This window comes from Lolium rigidum, chromosome 6 (assembly GCF_022539505.1).
Source record: "Lolium rigidum isolate FL_2022 chromosome 6, APGP_CSIRO_Lrig_0.1, whole genome shotgun sequence".
Taxonomy (NCBI): Eukaryota; Viridiplantae; Streptophyta; class Magnoliopsida; order Poales; family Poaceae; genus Lolium; species Lolium rigidum.
Window position 1 is genome coordinate 216,825,141 of NC_061513.1, and position 18,867 is coordinate 216,844,007.

The window sequence follows — 18,867 nt, forward strand, 5'->3', positions numbered from 1 at the left end:
GTTCCTAGCGTCGATGTTGGTGATGTTTCAGCCATGCCTGTAGATGACAAGCCAGTTCTTGTTGGTGACAAGCCGGATGAAGCTACGCTTGTTGATGTGGATGTTGCAGCATGTGCTACAGTTCCAGTTTTTGTTGATGCTAGTATGCAGACTGATGAGGTTTGTGCTGATGGTGTTTCAGTACATATGGCGCAGATGCACGTGGGAGGAGTGGGAGGCGATCATGTCAGTGGAGACAGTGGGCAGCGGCACTACCGTGCTAGGAGTAATGCAGTCCAGTTTTCCGCGACACCGCGGATAAGTAGAGATGATGATGGTTGTGTTCGACAACTTTTTGGCCCAGGCATTACTCGTTTGTAGGGTTGCACAAAGAAATTTCATAATCAGCAACACAAGGTTGGCCTCACAAGAAGAAGGTATTGGCGCCGAAGTCCAAACTCATGTGGAGAAGAAAGGAGACGCCAAGTGTTGTATCAAGTCAAGCACGCCGAGAGGGAGGATGTGGTGTGGTAGGCAGGCAAGACTTGAAGACGGTGCGGACGTGTGATGTTCATATCACGTCACCTTTTTCAGAAGACCCTCACGCGTTGGGGACAATGCTTCTTGAAGGGGGGATGATACGGGCATGAAGGCTGAGGTGAAACCCAATTTCAGGACTCCACCTAGCTAGTTATCTTATTTATTGTATTTTATATCTATGATCATATGTGGTCAATTATGGATTTTATTGAGTTGAGTCAGTTTGGTTTGGGGCCTGTCCAAACCAAGGTAAAGAGGCCCACTAGGGCTGGCCGGCCAACCCCCTCATATAAGGGCTGGGATGGCTATGGTTTTAGGTAGAACTAGTTTGAGATAAGTTTAGATGCTATCGCGTGTGTGCTTGGTGAAGCATCCCTCCGGGGAGGGCACCGCTGTTTATCTATTATAGTTTCTGCGGGGGTTCTTGTGTTCATCAAGGATTAGCGTGCTTTGGTCTTGAGGTGTGGTGATCTCCATCACGTTGCTTGCTGGATTTATCCCCTACTTTAGATGGTGTTCCGCGCGTAATTGGGAGTATCTATCTACCTGGGTTCTCGTTGTGAAAGATTGGGCAACACCCTAGGAGGATCTGCTGGATTCCCCTTATCAATCTATTTCATGAATTATATTATGTGATATTTCCAAAATCATAATTAGGATCTATATGGAAACCTAGGGGCGCTTTATAGTGGGACTTACTAAGAGTTGATGATTATTATAACCTAATGACTATTCTGTGTGCGCTACATATACTCGAGTTTAATTATTCAATTTTTTGGGATAATCATGAGAGTGAACTCAGGTCAGCATTTTAGCTTTGTGAGGCAGCACTATATCAATGTCTCTCATGGAAAAATGCAAATGAAGGCCGAGCTACATGTAGTCCTTTATTTTCAAAAATTTGAAAATCATAGTTTTAAGTTTCAAAAAAATCTAAAAAAATCCTGTATGTAGCAATGATGAAATCTAAAAATGTGCAAAATCTCAATGTGAAACTCTTTGCATTATAGACTACACAAAAATGACAAAATCTAACAAGTTCTATAGTTTTGAAATATGCACTATTCACTATTCTTAGATCCACACATTTGTTATTTTTGTGTAGCCTAGAGTACTAAGAACTTCACATTAAGATTTTACATGTTTGTAGATTCCATCATTGTCTACATCCAAGACTCTTTCAGAATTTTTTAAAACTTAAAACAATTATTTTCAATTTTTTTAAAATAAAGAGCTATATATAGCTCGGCCTCCATTTATCCACACTCTGTTTCTCATCCACTATAAATAAGTGGAAACGGAGTATATGATCACATGATTGACTCTATTGAAACAAAAAGGATTGCTACCTGGAACTTTTGATTAGTATTCCTCGAGATATATAGCTATCTAACTTTACACATCACTGGCTCCACCTTAGTTAACAACCAAACCTACATATCTGCTTATTAAATTTGTGTCGAACTCGAACAACCAGCTCATGACGCTATGCACTTAAAGTAAACTAGGTAGAGCTGCTTTTTTCCTGTTAACTAGCTAATCAGCCTTATTTAGCTTGTACCATAACAAGACAAAATTCAAAGTAACAATCACGTTAACTAACTGGCTATTAAATTAACAAGATGCACTCTATGTAGACTAGCGCATGATCGATCCTGTAATGGAAAGTGTAGATAACCACAATTAATTAACAAGCAAGGTTCTGCCAAACTTTCCCTTGACATCTGGTGCACGTCGCACTCATGGATACGTAACATTTTTTCCTAAAAAAGATCAGATTCTATTATGCTAGTAGTTCTTTGTTTATCCGTGTGTGCATAGTTGCCGTTGCAGTTTTATATAATGATAGAGCCTTTTCAAGGTCAACAATTGTTGCCGAGGATTATGTTAGTCGCAGATCGATCGAGCACCAATGGGCGGCTTCGGAACATTTTTTTCTGCGAGTGAGTAACTTAGCTAGGCTCTATATTTGTCTGGATTAAACTAAAGTGAATCATCAGATTATTTTCTTGTGGGACCAGCATAATATATGTAAGTTCGGTCTTAGAGCGTTAATTAATTAGATACGGCATATATGCATGCACTTAGCTAACTTCACTATTCTTGTACTTGCTTGCGTCTCATATTCTTAACTTCCATGATTGTCTATAATTGCCTATCCATATTCTTAACTCTCCAAGCGCTCTGCAGTCCTAATGAGAAAACAAAGGACCTTCTATGGACAAGTGTTTCTTCTACTTCTTGGCCAATTTCTCTTGTTCATTTAGATTGTACTTTGTAGCACTTTATAGTTTGCACTCTTTCAATTCACTTATATTATGGCAGCCACGATGTGTTCTAAAAGCTGTCCAAATGGAATAAAGTGACCTATGTGCGAAAAATAGGCAGGAAAACATGGGTCTAGCTAGTTGAACCTGTTTTTCAAATAACGTCAAAAATGGTATTCAAAAGTTGCAGAAAATTTGGAATAAATCACGCTACTTATTCATCCAAATTTTCATTTTTTATGTGGCCATAATTGTAACACCCCGACCAACCCCGGCCGGCCTGTTACCCCTGGCAGCTCTCTAGAATCACTAGACTAGCCCCACGGACCAACATATATCTTTTCTGCGCACTTTATCCTCACTCGTGCGCACCGAGGAACTACTTCCCGGTCGGTCACCATCCTCAAATTACTCCGGGCCAAGCACGCTTAACCTCAATTTTTTTGCTGATGACCTTTCGGAAAAGAAGTTGCAACTTGATAGTATGAGTATTCTATCAATCCTACCAATCTCTGGGCTAGGATGTCACACTCATCCCCCCCTAGAAGATCGACGCCCTCGTCGATCAACCCCAGGCCAGGAATGTCCCCTCTTGGCACACATCCATGCGTCCAGTGCCGACACATGTGCCACGATGGGCCACATGTCCGTGCCCCTGACCCGCAAACGCCCGTGTTACCGCGAAGGTCGGCTCTGATACCAAATGTAACAGAGCGACCAGCCTCCGGCCGGGCATGTCACCCCTGCCAGCTCTCTAGGTTCTGTAGACTAGCCCCACGGACCAACATATGTCTTTCTTGCGCACTTTATCCTCACTCGTGCGGACCCAGGAACTACTTCCCGGTCGGTCACAAATCCTCAAATTACTCCTGACAAAGCATGCTTAACCTCGGAGTTCTTTGCTGATGAGCTTCAAGAAAAGAAGTTGCAACTTTTTGATATGAGTATCCCATCAATCCTATTAAGCCCTGGGCTAGGATGTCACAATAATATAAGTGAAAGGAGAAAATCGAGCTTCACATTATTTGAATATTAGAAACTCAGTTCTTATATTGTTACTGGACATTTTATCTTTTTTCACAAAAGTTACATACTTTTATATTTAACTTCAAACTTGCACGCACATATCTACACGCATAATTTATGTCGTATTTTTTATATTTTTTATTACTTTTTTTCTAATTTTTCTATTCATAAAAGGTCCACAGGCTCCCTTGTTCACCAAATCTGTGTTGATTAGGCTTCATTAATACATTGACTTGAGAAAAAAAAGGGCAATGGAAGCCACAAACTCATGATAATCCACAAAAAAATAAAAAATTTATTCTCTACATTTACGATTCATAAAGTAAAAAAAGTGATTTCAATATGCCAAAGTAGTGAGGGGAACCCAAAATTTCCTGAGCCATAGACCCCTCAGGTTATGGATTGCTTTTTGGGCATAAACATTATGATACATTTGGAGGTATTATGGTATAGTGTCCCATGTTGTGCTCAAGTTCGGTTAGAAAGAGACAATCTTAACTCTACTATAATCCTACCATAAACCTAACTCCTCCAGCCTCTTCCTCGAGGCCTTGCCGTGTGTCCCTACTAGTCATTAGCACGTAAACGAGTGAGCCCCTTTTATGTTGTATATCGCCCGTTGCCGTATGCCTCCTCTTTTCCCCAACCATATTAGCGGAGCATGCCTCTTCTTCCTCATGTGATGATATTATCTCAACCGTCCCGATCGTTGGCCCTCCCTCCTCCTCTGCTTCTTGTCGTTTGTAAATTTAAGTCATATGGCCGCTACCCTCAGTCCTATGTATATCAGTCACCGGTTGTCCTCTTCCCACGGAAAATACACGTCACATCGTTTCATGTCGGTGCGCTAACGCACAACCCGCGACCATATGCGCTCACCCAATGGCGAGGCATAAACCGAGACCAGGTGAGATTTTTGTGAGGTCGAGCATTTGCAAGAGAGGAAGACGAACCTGTGAGTGGCTCAAGTGCTTAGTTGCCACAGTATCTATTTATCCAAAACGAAAAATGTATCAGTTGCCTAAATAATAGTTCCTCTATTTTATAATTATTATCGTGATTTTTGTTTAAATTTGCACTACAATCACTACAAGAACTATGGGACGGGTGGATTATTAAATAGCAAAATTTATTGTAGACATCGATAGTGAGATATAACGTCCGGGGGTTTGAGCCAAGGGAAGCAAATGTTGTACCAGATGAACTACCTAGATTGGCTAAGGGGTTGATGCTTCTGTTTCGCTAGACGATCCTCTGGAGTCCATTCTCCCTCTTTTGGTCCTTCATGTAACTACTACTGATCTATATCTATACCTAATAATAAAGGAGCTAAGGTTTCTGCCAAAATTTTCGTCCAACTTTTTATTGGACCATTTTACCCTCCCACCAAACCGCATAATACTGCACAATACCATTACATACCGGTTCGTTCTAATTTTTCCCCCGTCCCGAACAAACCCGACCGTGGCCCGGCGACGTTGACCTCCGGAGAATCGACCGCTCGATCATGTTTGCCAGTGTTGGCTCTATGCCGCTCCAGTCCCCCCCCCCCCCGCCCCCCTCCTTAGCTCTCCTGAATCCCGCATCGGCGGCGGCCATCGGGAGAGGTGGTCTCAGCGGTAGAGGAGAGCGGTCCACGTCGCACGAGAGCTGGGGAAGGTCGGCCTCGCCTGCGAGCTAGAGAACGTCGCTTTCCTGGCGGAGGAACGGAAACGGCGTGTCTCCCTCAGGTGGACGCCCATCCGCGCTTTGGGTAAGTCCCTGATAGGCGTATTGCGTTGGTGAGGCTCTGGGGGACGTTGAGGTTGGCGCTGCTTCTACTGAATGTGTCTTCGATGAGCACACACGAAACGTGTTCGTGGAAATGCCTGAGTGGCTGTAGGGCGTCGTTTTTGCACTGTTTTGGTACATAGGTGGGGATGGCTCGCAATGGGGTCGTGGTAGTGGTGCGGGGATGACGAACCGCTTTCCTGCGTCTGCCAGGGCGTGGTGAGGAGCAGGCCAAGACGCCCATGCGTCGAGCAGCCTTCCGCCATGATGTTGATCTGCTATGGGTCTTCCTCCGTGCCTTTTTTGTTTTGGGACAAAGTCGTCTGCTCTGTGCGTGTGTGTCTGGTTTCTGCTGCCTTCGTGCTAGCTATGTGTGTGTGGATAATACACGTAGGATCTGATTGCTACCTGATCCCCTTTTCTCGCATTGCAAGGAAGAATGGGGCAGGAAATAGCTCGTCGAGGTTCGGTAGCGCACCCCATCGGTGGCAGCAGTGGTGTGATTATGTATGTGAGCGAAAGACTCGGGATCTGAATGGAAGAAAAGAACGAAAGGAGGCAGAGCACTCTGATGGTGGGAATTAGGCAGAAGCAGTCGAACCCAAGGCCGGCTTCCAGGCCGCGGAGAGCGAGGGTGGGTGGGGGTCCTTCAACTGCGGTGTTCTAAGACCGAGGGCTCTGAGATTTCGGTCGCCATGGTCTGAGACCAGCATGGCGCTGCTGCGCACGACAGGCTCGAGTTTCTGAGCCTCTCCTGCCTCTGCGTATGCTCGTTATACTGTATATTTCACTCCATTGTTGCAGATCTGATGCGGCCATGCGGGCAAGCCTTGCTGCGTTGGCGCGTTCTCCGCTCCCCTGCAGTTCTATTGCGAGGCGGACCTGCATCTAATTTTCAATGAAGCACGTCAGGAAAGGCAAGAACAGGAAGTTAGAATAATACGGTTATGTATGATTGTGTTTTGTGTATGTATCTACCCTTGTTTTACTACTAGCATCAGAGGAAGTGAGACAGAGTTGTGGAAGCTGTAAAAGCTTTCACTTTGGTCTGTCCAGTTTCTTTTTTTTGTGAGAACCCCCGCCGATTTTCGTCCGGCTTTTGCTATTTGGTCTCTGATTCCTGACCGTGCGATGGGCTCTGGTCTACTCTTGCCTTCGATTTGGTGGTCAATTTTGGGCTGTCGGTACGAAGGCACTGCTGAATAGACCATTGTATCGCTGACATCAATAGTTGGCTAATAGAGGAAAATTTTACTGCGCCCAATATAGAGGTCAACATATGGTACAACTCATATTTAGTCCACCTTGCTGCCTTACGTCGAGACTCACCTGTTCATATATATGGGGCAAGTGTTGCTGGAGGCGAGCCGAGCTGGGAAGCAAAAAAGGCAGTATATGGGGTGTGAGCTAATTAAATAGAAGGTTTCAAGTAAATAAGCGCATGTAATATTTCTTAAAGATTTTTTTCTTGGAAATGTACAAACAACAAGAACAACAGAAATCCTTACTTCACTATTTGTTTTGTCTGGGATGTGAAATAAGTATCCATTATTTTGATCCATGTTTGTTCCTAAAAAAAGTTATTAGATACGATATACAATATTACATGGCAAGTTCCTAAAAAAATATTTATTTAATACAATATACAATACAACATGGAAAGTTCCAAAAAATATTTATTTGATACAATATACAATACTACATGGCAAGTTGCAAAAAAAATGGATCTCCAAAATAAATACACAAACATATCACACTTCATATTATTTTTCTTTTACAATGTTAGAATAAGGAAAATGGCTATAGGAGACATGGCATTTTAATACCTCCGATACTAAATATATTTTTTTAGCTTAACTAGCCTACCAAAATATCTTATATTGTGAAGTAGAGGTAATAATAATATTCAAAGGCTGATGTCTTTCATGGTGCACTTCTGAATTTGTTTGTGCAACTCTAAAAGACAATTTTTTAATCATATGTCAAAATCTAAATTTGTTCAGCCGTAGCAACGTACGGACATTCTTCATTATAATAAAGGAGCTAAGGTTTCTGCCAAAATTTTCGTCCAACTTTTTTTTGGACAAATTTACCCCTACATTATCAGGCTAAGTAAAAAAATATTACAGACATGCCACCGCTTAAGTCAGAAAAACGATTCGTTTTGCAGGCCTGGTCGGGTTATCCTTTTTTTTGAGAGAAGCCTGGTCGGGTTATCCTAGAGATGCACGCTTGCAGCGTATGAAGATGGGCCAGGCTCAAGGCCCCGTAAGCTAATCTGTGGAAAAGTACCCGATAAAATACAATCGTGGCTGCCGCTTAAACCTTATGCCGATGCAAGCAATTGATGCGGAAGATCACGATAGTCCCACCTCGCCTCGGTAAATTGGGTTGGACCGTTTTATATAGTTTCACAAGCCGCTGATTGTCGAGCTGAGTCAAGAAGCCAAAGGATTGGCACCGTTGTTCGCCAACCGGAGAGGGAGCCACACGCCTCCATGATAAAAACGAGTGGAGCTAATTAAGCAAAAGGAACCAGGAGATGATTGCAGCGCCGTTCGTGAGAAACAAGAGGAAATACGGAAATATATGGGGACATGCCGGTGCGGCCCTCGGCTGGAGGGGAAGCGGAGCACGGCCGCAGCATAGCTCACCCGCGTCCGTGAGAAACAGAGAGAGATGCTCGTTCGCGCACCTGAGATACATGCAAATATCGAATTGGGCCAGATTAGGCCGGTCTGGCTTGGGAGTAGCTAGGGGCTTTTTCTTTAGTACTTTCTTTTAACAAAATCACAACGAAACCTAATTAGGGTATTAACCTAACTGGTATAACGATATACTTATTAATGATTGTATGAAGTAAGACGCACAAAGTAAATTTATGATAAATTCACACTTTATTATTGCACCCAATATCATCTAACCAGCTGCTATCCACGAGGCATGTTGTCATATAAAATGTGAGTCGTACCCATGTTTTTTACTAAATTTTAGAACCATTAGAAAAATATAAGCTAACTGTAAATTTGTTTGAATTCATATCTTAATAAAATATAATAATGGGGCACACCATAATTACCTGCTTGTGGTATTACAAGTGGTGCATGGATCGGCATGGAATCTTATTAGGTATAATCATGTAAATAGGTGAAAATGTGACCAACATCAGCGATGGTGAGAAAGAGAAGAAGTGTTAATACTGATGGTTCTTTTGAAGCGTTTGATTATTTGATCTTCCGGTGCAACGCACGGGCACTTTTGCTAGTACCTAATAATAAAGGGAGGATTGTTTCCTTGGTCCAGCATTTTTTTAGACCATTATACCCTCCCACGTTATTACAGTGAAAAAAGGGTACAGAAAACCACCGCCCCCTGGGATACAATTCCTGGCCCCTTTGTCCGGCCAACCATCGATACGCTGGGCCTCTTATGTCCGTTCCAATCAGCAAAAAAGAAGCCAAATAGTTGGGCCACTGATACAATTCTGCACAACAAACAAAGGTTTATACTAGAAAAAAAGAGAGAGAATGGACGTATATATTGGGTTGATAGTCCCACCTCGCTCCCTTCAACCGAGTACTACCAGTATAAATAGTCTTGCAAGTTGCCTGATCGACAAGCAAAGGAAATCAATAAGCCAAGTTGTAGCACCGTTGCTTGGACTAGGGCCAAGGGGAGCCACGCCTACACAGTATATGTGACATGCAAGGAGGAATTTGTACGGCTGAAATTAAGCGGAATTGTGCACAGCATAATTAAATTAAAAAGAGTAAGGAGGATTTGGATGGGCTGAAAGTAAAATAAACGGAATTGTCGGGTCCACATATACAATTAAATTGAAGGAGGATTTGGACGATTGAATTTAAAAAATATATAAACGGGATTGCCGGCTCCCCATATATCCAAGATATATGGGAGGATTTGTTGGATTTGTTGCGAGCCAGCCACGTCGCCACGATCGTACACGCCGTCTAAACCCTAGGAGCGCGATGGACGGCCATTTAGCCAGCGCATGCTCATACTTGAACAAGTGTGCACGTCGCCACGATGGTACACACCGTCTAAACCCTAAGATTGGTTGGCTTGCTATTTGGCCCAATGTATTGCTTTACTTTTTTTTTAAGAAAACATAGTCTAAAATAGTAGATATTGAATGAAATATCGATTTCATAGTTACAACAAATTAGTAAAATATAGATTTGGCAAAAATATGTACACTTGGATGTACATTGTTCATGTGAAGAGGCTAAATCTTTAGGGAGCTCTCCAAGTTGATATATACGTAGTCAAATTTATCGTTTTTGTTCTACTTGCTCTAATGAGAGAAATTGCCGGTCATGCTACGTGCAAGGAGTGATTCGGAAGAGACAACTAATGCTACGGTCATGTAAAACAAGTTTTGTAAAAATACTTTTAATTTTTGTTTGGTTTTAAAATAAAACATGCAAATGGAGGAGATCATTATAAATACGAGAAGAAAATAGCAAACAAGCGGGTTTTTAGAAATATTTTTTAATAGATTAATATGAATGGGAAATTAAAAGTAGGGTTACTCGAGATCCGTAAAGTTGGTTGTTTTCTATCCCGGTGCAACGCACGGGTATTTTTGCTAGTAATAAATAAAGTGGCATAAAATTATAAAAATAAAAAAGACATAGTGTCCACAGAAATATATATATTTATTTATTTATTTAAATATAGCCTAGTTAAGGCCAAAGCAAGTTTGCCATCGGCCGGCGTTCCCCGGGCGTGAGGTGTGACGTACATAGCTAGGTAAACGGTAAACACCGGCCGGTGCAGCGGCGAGGAAGGTGTGTCGCAACGCCTGCACGTACGCCTCCCCGACGGAAGCACCTAACTAATATGTACACGTACGTACCTGACTCCTCCTGCTCGTTCCTAGCCAACAGGAATAACAAACCAAAACCAACCCAACCATAACAAAACCAAACTAAAATGTACAAGTACCGTACGTAAACTCTTGCTCGCTCCTAGACAACAAACCAAAGCGATGCATGCATTATGCATGCCTGTTTGTAATGAAGCAAATTTAGCACGCAAAACACGTACGCCCAGGTTAGCTGTCCACGTCGATAGGACGATACACATGGTCAATCTGTGCCGTGCGTGCCCACGCGTCTTTTAAATTTTGCAAAAATAGATAGTACTAGTACTACCTTTGTGGCTTTTTTTTTTGTCCATAAAAGACACCTTAAAATTATCTTTTTTTGCGGGTATGTAAATGAATTTTTTTTAAAAATCTAGGTCACGTTTTTAGGGACATGGGACTACGTGTTTTTCCAACCCGTTGGACTCACATAATGTACGTGACAGCAGCTCTAGCAAATACCCCAAAATAGCAAAACCCGATTTTTTTTGGTTTTACCCAAAAAAAAAAAAGAAGCACCGAATAGATCCCGCGTCACGGTGCGACCCACATATTTTTAGGAAGAGACACAAAAGGAGATTCTCGGACTGTCATATGTACATTTTTTTGGTCGATTCAATGGTAAACCTTAGAACTCCGCCCACCCGAGCGGTACCTACTCCGTCAAAATTTCATCGTGCGTCGTGAATCTGGCCAAATTGTCACCATGTTCCAACAATTTTGACCTATTATGGCTGATTTTGACGTCAAAACATTGAAGAGGAGAGCTGGCGGCATCCATGCCAGGCTGGAGCTCGGTGAGGTGTGGGGGCCTTCCATGCCTGATGGAACCGAGTTGAGGGAGCAGCCGATCGCCGCCTCGTCTGGTGGATGCTGTTGTGCGGGCCGGTGGTGGGAGGTGCGGTGTGGGCAGCGACCGGTGCAAGCGCAACCAGGCGACAGAGGTGGTTGTTGCAAGGAAGAATTGTGGAATTTGGGAAAAGAAGGGCAAAATAACATAATAGTGGTCCCCACTCCCAACGCAGGGTTTTGGCCGTATCCCGAGTCTTTTGCATAATCTTATCTGTGAGAACACTTTTTTCATCCTCTAAGAAGAGAATTTTGTTTGTACCCCAAAATGTTTTGCGGTTTTACTACAAACTATTTTTTTAGCTTAACAAACTAGTATTTTGGTACGCCGTTTTGTGCATCTTTTTTTTCGATAAAGAGCATATATTAATATCGCATAGATACCAATTATACCCAGCCTCTGCAACAACATCATGCCCTAATATCATAAAGGATGCACACATCCAAAAAAGTTAGAAGAATTACAAAAAAGAAAGGCCCCGCTACAGAGATCGAAAACTCTAAACAGCAACTCTGACACCATCATGACAACACCAGAAGATCAGCTTCTCCATAAGCGACGCCTCCAAGAAGGAAACAGTGCACAAACGCTGTCGTCGCCTGATCACAGATCTTAGGTTTTCACCCTGAAGAAAGTCCTCTCTCTCAAAATAATGCATTCAACAAGAACATTGACAGGCACAACCAGTTAAGGCTAGACCTTGGATTTTCACCCTGAAAGATAGAACTTTGAACTTCTCCTGTGCAGTCTCCCCCACATACAAGTCGATGTTCAAAGTCACGAAGCTCCAAGCCAATTTCACCTCACCACCAAGATCCGACCACCATTGCTCTTCCACCGACCTCGGCTTTCATGACCTTCTCCACCATCACCATGGAAAGAAAACTCCATGATATTAACAGCCAGCAGAACTTCGAAGCGCTCCCTATGAATCCGGCCAAATTGTCACCATGTTCCACCATGGGTGCGCACGACCGAAAGCACCAAATCCAGCGATCTTCAGGCATTGATCGCACAATGAATTTCACCGGCAGGGCCTTCCGGAACATGAAAATCCAACCAACCCGGCAGGAAGAAGCATCCGACCGATCTTCACTTGGCGCGAGAGGAATCCTAGGACAACCACCATTATTCATGCCAAGCCGAGAAAATGACGAGACACGCAAAGATGATGCCCTTTACAAGGTAACGACGTCAAGCGACGCCGCCATCATCCACAAAGACCGAGGTCGAGCTGCGGTTCTCACCGGCTGCCCAGTCACTCCAAGCTCATCCCTGTCAGGATCCTCACCGCCGGAGATCAGTGTTGGATCCCAAGATCCACCACACTCGATCCCATCTTTGTCGTCCTCCTCCGGAGGAGAAAGGCACCACAGACATGCCCGGGGCCGCCGCCCCGACGCCCAGAAGATGCAGCAGCGCCGCTGACCGTCAACGTCGTTGAAGAGGAGGTCGAGACCTCGCCACCGTGAGCAGCTCCGGCCGGCGACACGCCACGCATCTCAGCAGATACAGAGGTGTGGAGGGCGCCGCCTCTCACCCCTGGCCGCTCCCAGCGAGCGCCCCGCCGAGGAGCCTTTGGCCGGTGACGCCTTTGGCGGCGGCGGAGGGAGGAGAGGATGGAGGAGAGTGTGCTGGAGGGGCTCGTCGTTGGATTCCCTCGGCGGCGCGCCAGGGTCGCGTGGGTGGGTTAGGTTAGGTTCCTTGACCGTTTTGTGCACTCCTAAATTAAAGATGCTCTAAGGACGCGACAAAAAACAGGAGGAAGAGGAGGAGGCATGCACAGGGATTCAGTGCCTGTGAAGCAGCTGGCCCGATTGACTTTTTCACAGCTGGCCCGATTGACTTGCTGATCAATCGGAGAAGTTGATGGCGTACATGCCATTGCGGATTCCCTTCCTGGGGAATCAGGGGGCGCGTTTGGTAGGCTGTGAGCCCTTTGGCTCGCATCGGCCCAGCAAAAACCGGCCCGTTTGGTTGCCTGTAAAACGTCCGCGTTGTGGTCCAACCGGTTCTCAAAGCACCCCTGGGACAGGCCCTGGAGGAACGCCCGAATCGGCAGTTTCTCCGGGGCCAGGCCCGTTGTCGTGCCATTTTGCACGCCCGCGTGCAACGGTTGCATGCGTGGAGAAGCGCGGGAGACAGCGCGTAGTCTTGGTCCTCGCTGCCCACTTCCCCTCACCGCTTCGTTCTTCTCTCTCCCCATTCACTCCTGGCACAGACAGCATCGCCCTATCCCATCAACCGCCGCCATGGCCTCCTCGCCTCCTCCGCCGTCCTCTCCACCGCCGACGGATCCAGCCGTACGGCCGTTGGCCACCCGGTCCAATGAGGCGCTAATGCGCCTCGTCCACGAGTACGAGGCCGGAGGCGGCGACTCGGCGGCGAAGATCGATGCCGGCCGCGTGCCAGTGTTGAATCGAAAATCGCCGTTCGCGAGCACGAGGCCCGTCGGCGTCGCAACCCGGAGCGCCGCCGTCCTGGCTCTTTGAGCCGCAGGGATTCGACCGGCGGATCCGTCGGGGACGGGGTTTTTTCCCCGTCCCCACTACGGTTTCCGATGGCGAGGGCAGCTGCAATTGCGGGCGGTGCAACGGGCTCCAGCAGGGAGATGGAGCCCCCGCCGGGGTTGGCGTCCACCCCGATGCAGCCGGCGATGCCATGGGGAATGCCGCGTCCGCCTACCCCCTTTGGCGCGCCTCCCATCCCGCCGCCGCCGGGGTTCACCCGACCTCATGCTCGGTGCCAGACGACATCACCATCGGCGCCCGGCATCCCGACCGCTGCACCGCGGCCGGACCTGAGGATGTACTTACCGGCTACGCCGCCTCCCCCTCCACCGGGATTTGCTCCTTTTCCTCCTCAGAGTGGGGCGCTGGCGATCCACCCAATCGTAAGTACCTTGACTCAATCTCCTTGTCGCTTATTTACGTCGACTAGATGACATTGTAGATATGAATGTACATAGGATTTATTGCAATGTGCTTATGCTTGCCATGCCAAGCTCAAGCACCATCATGGACTTTACAATGTCAAGTCCATGGCAGTGCTTGAGCTTGGCATTGCCATTGTCCATGACATTGCTTGAGCTTGGCAATGCCAAGCTCAAGCAGCTGGCAATGTCATTGCCTGCTTGTGCTTGTGCATGCCATTGCCTACTTGTGCTTCTCCATACCATTGTCTGCTTGTGCTTGTGCATGTCATTGCCTGCTTGTGCTTGTGCATGCCATTGCCTGCTTGTGCTTGTCCATGACATTGCCTGCTTGTGCTTGTGCATGTCATTGCCTGCTTGTGATTGTCCATGCCATTGCCTACTTGTGATTTTCCATGCCATTGTCTGCTTGTGCTTGTGCATGTCATTGCCTGCTTGTGCTTGTGCATGCCATTTCCTTGTTAAGCTTGACATAGCTTCCTTGTGCGTGTACAGAACTGTCCCTTCCTGGAATACTTCTCAGACGGGCCCATACTGGACGATGTCGACTATGCCGTTCGTGTGCAGCTGCGTGATCCCAACGTAGCGTTGATGGAAGCCCACCAGCAGATCACATCGCCGAGGTGCCATGTCGGCCATCCTACTGACCTGGGGCACTATACCAATTCGCGTCTGTCGGCGTTCTTCATCCAGATGGAGAGCCAGGACCTCGGTGCCCTCGCCGCCGTACATGGAGTAGCCCCTCATCAGGAAGTACAAGCTCAAGAACAATGCCCCCCCTGTGAAGGTCTGCTTGTACTTGGGCGACCGTTGCGCGTGGAAGGTGCAGCTGCAGCGGACAGGGCAGCGCGTCGGGTTCATCAAGTCCTGGAGCGAGTTCTGCGCCAGGATTTTGCTGCACGTCGACGACACGCTCGTCTTCACCCCTCGGGACGATGACTTCAAGGTCGCCGTCTTCAGGAAGGAGACGTCCTGATCCAGCGTCTTCGGCTGCAAGAGGCACCGCGAGGGCCCTTTTGCTGATCCTCATCATTAAGGTACTGCTACTACATCGCTGCCTATGTTTAAGTCTGATCGTGTTACTTGTGCTGGCCTCTAGGAGGCTGATAAACACTACTTTTATGCATATCTTACTGTTGTGCTGGCCTCTAGGAGGCGTTTGAACACTACTTTTGGACCTGGGGAGTCTGCTCCCAGGTTTAGGCGAGCGTCTTACCACTCCGACGCTAAATTAGGACATGTGAAGTACTCTGTTTCTTGTGTATAAGTGTTTGATGTGCTTATGATCGTCTTTTAGCTGTTTGTGTGCTGTTATATGATGATAAGGTCACCATATTTAAATGTGGTGAGGAGAAACTGTTGCCAGGGTGCCCAAAATGGCAACCAAACACATGTGGTGTGGCTGAACAGAGATGGAACGTTGTGCAGAGGCATCCAAACAATTTACAACTCTATTCGGACCGGTGCAGCACAAATTACCAAATGATAGGTCAAAAGTGGCCGGCGACCAATTCGCAACGCGCAGACGCCCATCTCGCTGCGCCAATGATGCACGATTTCGGACCAGGCAATCAAACGCGCCCAGGGTGCACGGCAAGATGGATCGATACATACGATTCCCGCTGGGGATTCCACTGGCTGGCTAGCTCCCTGGCCGGACGCATGAGGTCACGAGAGATATGCACGATTTCTGCGTGCACGTACCCGGCTACCTCCCGTCCATACGTCCATCTATCCGTGGTACGCAACGAACCACAACCAACCTAGCTACGACCTCCGGCGTGTCCAATATCGACGCACCGTTGAGAAATCCATCCATCCCGGCCGTTGCCCTTTTGGTCTCAACCGTACCTACATGCCTCCGGTTCGTCCACCGGTGACCACTTTGTGTTGGGCTTTGGTTCCAGTACTGTGCCGTGCTGTGCTGCCATGGAGAGCGACCCGGCCTGCACAATACGAACTCCACCTTAATTTCCGTTTGCCGTTTCGTTGATCCCCTGTCTCACCCACGCATGTATCACTCCTCGCTTTCTGTTGCTCGATCGCTTTTTTCCCTAGACCCGAATAAAGTCTCTTTAGGGTATCTCCAGCGGCGCAACCCAAACGGTCGCTCATTGACCGTTTTCGTCCGCTGTGATAGAAAATACGTCTAGCACCACCTCCAGCGAGGCGACTCAAAGTGATCGGGCCGTCCGCGGAGACGCAAACCTGACCCAAATATGCGCCTGGGATGCGTCTCTGGCGGGCGCTCGGCGGATGCAGAAAGTGTCCGCTCGGGTCTGGTGGACGTTTCGTCGGGCCCGCCTGGCAGTGACGCAGCGTCGATGCATCTTCTTCGCCAGTACTGGCAGCGAGGCGTCGCTTCACAGTCTACGGCCGCGTAAATGGCGATGCCTCGCGTGGCGCGCGGCCGTTGCCTACCTCTGTGCACGTAGTAATGGCGATGTCATGCGTGGCGTGACCGTCGCCCTTCCTCCGACCTATATATACAGGGGCGCGAGCATCTCATCTCCTCCCCACTAAACCCTAGCCACCGCTGCCGTAGCGCCGCTTCCTCTCAGCCTCCAGCAGATCCACCATGAGCAGCACCGGACGCGGCCAGGCTGCCGCACCTCCACCTCCACCTTCACCTCCCACTCCAGCTCCTCCGGCCTCGAGCTCCTCCGAGGAGTTCGGCTCCGAAGACAGCACCGACCTCCTCCACCCGGTCAGGGACGCCGCAGCCCTGGCACTCGCGGCGCAGGAAGCAGAGGAGGAGCTGGCGGGCAACGCGGCGTTGGACACCGAGCTGGAACAGCGCAGGCTGGCGGCCGCCGCTGCAGCAGAGGACTCCGACTCGGAGATATCTTGGTCCTCCGATGACCCTGATGCGCCTACGCCGGAGGAGAAGGCGGCGGAGCAGAGGGCCATCGTCGAGTCTTTCGAGACGCTCAAGGACGACGCCGCCAACACGAGGAGTGCCTACAAGAGGACGCGGCGGCGCACCGAGCCATAGCGGCCGCGCGGGAGGCGGCGAAGAAGCAGGCGACGGAGCGACTCAACGACGGTGCCGGCCCGTCAGGAAGCAAGTAGTCTAGGCCTATAGATCTACTTTATATAGTTTTTATGCATTTTTATGATGTACTTTCAATGTTTTTAAGTATGCTGCAATTCAAAAAATGGGTCGCCCCAGTGGGAGCAAACCCAAACGCAAACGGAAGTGCGGACAAAAATATATCCGCGGGGCGACGCAAACGGACGCTCGCGACCACTTTTGGGCGTCCGAAATGCGTCGCGCCGCTGGAGATGCCCTTACACCCAAAAGGATGCATGGTCCTTGTATAACTTATCTTCTTGCATCTCCCCCCCCCCCCCCGCGTCCTTTTCCAATGCTCCTTCCTTGCAGGAGCACTGCCTTGCCCCGTGAAAATATGGGAATACTTCCTACGACTTTTTTCTTATAGTATAAGGAGATATATTACTCTCTTTCTGGAGAACTGACATGGTGTGTCTAGTTTTGACTCGACTTAATTTTTAGTTAGATGACATTATCAAATCTTTGGCCGGCCAGAGAGGGGAATACAACAGAAGAAGACTGAACCTGCAAAAAGAAGCTTCCAGCGAAGTTATTCACGCGTACAGTGGCCTCCACCGCCATTTCCAGCTCCGACCATGGGAGCTGAGCCAAGAGGAGGAGGAACCCTAGCCTCCAGATCTCGCTGAACAGATCCGGAGCTGCACCTAAACAACTGGGATTTAGCCAAAAACTAACCCTACTATCTACAAAGAAGAGCCCGGTGCCGCCCCTCTGCCTCCCTCGACCGGCAACGCCAACGAGGTCGGCTTCGGTTTAGCCCGGGGAGGATAAGCTCTCCCTCAGGTACTGTAGCGAGGATAGAGAGGAGAGTGGGGGGGGAGTGAGCTTTTTTTAAAAAAAAAAGCAAATCTAACAGTCCAGATTATTTGTATTAGCTGCATCCCCACCCCACCCGCATCATCCCTACCAGATGGCGATCAGGGCCAACAAAAATTACTCAAAAAATTACTCTGGCAAACTTTATCAATATGTCAACTGCAAAGGGGAAAACAGTAGTGTGATCAGAAATAAGTATGGTCAATGATCGGAGACGCCCTTACTAATGCGAGTGGTATAGTTTTCTTGGTTAAAAATTTACAAACCTTAACTTTCGTAAACTTTATATGCGAAGTATTATTCTCCCAACATCCCATGAAATATGTCTGAGATTTATCAAAATTCAGATATATACATATTATTTAGTGTATAGATATATCCAAATTTGCAGGAATTTTTGGGCATTTCGCCTTTGGCCCATGGCCCATTATCAATTTCTAAAATTCACATGACCCATTCCAAAATCAGTGGCAGCACTAGTGGGGGCTAAAGTTTAGTCTCATATTGCTAGTTGGGAGAGAGTTGGAGTGGTATATAAGGTGGGTTCTAATCCTAGTAAGTGAGTGAGAAGTGAGAGAGCCCTCGCGCACTCCTCCTCCTCCGCTGCACGTCTCGCCACGACGCAGGTTGCGGGAATCTCGCCGAGCCGAGCTTATCTTTTTGCTGTTTGGGAAATTAATTGTGTAATCAATTTTGAGTCATTAACGGACGCGTTACTCAGCC